Source organism: Poecilia formosa, unplaced genomic scaffold, assembly GCF_000485575.1.
Source record: "Poecilia formosa unplaced genomic scaffold, Poecilia_formosa-5.1.2 Scaffold146, whole genome shotgun sequence".
NCBI classification, from domain to species: Eukaryota; Metazoa; Chordata; class Actinopteri; order Cyprinodontiformes; family Poeciliidae; genus Poecilia; species Poecilia formosa.
The window spans coordinates 619,155-620,694 of NW_006800085.1; positions in this window are offsets into that span (position 1 = coordinate 619,155).

Sequence of the window (1,540 nt, forward strand, 5' to 3'; positions counted from 1 at the left end):
ATTTATTTTTTTTATTTAAATTTAGATTTTACTGTTCTTGGTTGCTGACAATACAGAAATATAAGGTTAAAAAATATACATATTGAGTCATTTGTCTTTTTTACATTTTTCTCTGTTATAATGTGAAACTCAAATATTTTAGAAGAATTTGAAATACAAGACAAAAAAGTTTAAATGTAACGCAAAAGATTAAATGTCATGCATAAGATGTTGAATTAAATGTGAAATGTATTAATTATGTATTCAATGTAAACAAAATTTAATATTAGATTAAAAGAAAATAAGAACATTTTAAAAATTTGTTCATTTCTTAAATTAAGAAAAGAAAAATCAAGGTACAAGATTATGAAATAAGAGTCTTTTACACTTTACCTGCCCAAAAGCTTATAAAAACATCTTCAAATATGGACGTATTGTTCAAATGTATGACCAAGCCTTCTTAAAGTTCGTGATAGTAAACAAAAATGTGCCTTAATCCTAACATAAGTTATTAAATATTGAGTGATGAAATGTATAGGTGAGAGATTGAAGAGATCATAAACACTGAGACTTGTCTTTGAGGTTCTAAATAATTTCTATATTTCTATGATTGTGTAACTTCAACAAAGACAACATCTAAATATTTTATACAAATTTGCAGTTCCAACATTGTAGTTAGCACAAATTTCCACTAGATGGCAGCCTTTTCCTCCTAAACAATTCTAATCCTCGGTCTTTTAGGGAAGTGCAGCATTTTCCATCTAGATGTCAACCAAGCATTGGAGGCATTCACTGTCCCTTCATTATCGACTAATTTATTGCAAACCTAATTCTTGGGCATACATTAATTCCTCCTCTTTTGTAGTCTTGCATACATGGGAGAACTGGATATTATTAAAAAGACCTAATGGAAAAAAAGCTGACTGGTGCTAAAAGGATGACAGGGCTACATCAATTTTGATATTTCTCAATTAATACTTAAATGACCTAGTTTTTTTTTCTAAATGAGTACCCTCTTCGCTTGGTATTAACGGTATAAAACCTCTTACCTACCCACATTAATGTAACACGAACAGATGTAGGGGATTGTGCAGAGAAGTGGGGCAAAGAAATCAGCGAGCTTTAAAAACCCACAGCCTTCGTTTCAACATATTCTATCTCTGAAGAACATACGGAGGGATGATGAAACCTGGCAAGCACTGTGCTTTGCTGCTCTGGGATATTGTGTCAAGGCTGATGTCAATACTTTTGACACATAAAGAGAATATACGAGTTTTTGGAAGGGGGGGAAAGATACTTTTTGTGTGCCAGGCGTTCACCTTTGGATGAACTCCACGAAGTAGAGGCTGGGTAGAAGTTAGGAGGGAGGAGGAGCAGAGAAATGAAAGGTAACAAAAATAGAGGACGGATGAGGAGGAGGATGAGGAGGAGACGGCAGGGCTCAGCTCCAAGTAAATCATCTGCATTGTTCTCCTAATGCAGCTTGTATGCACGCACACACACACACATACACCCACACACACACACACACACACACACACACACACACACACACACACAC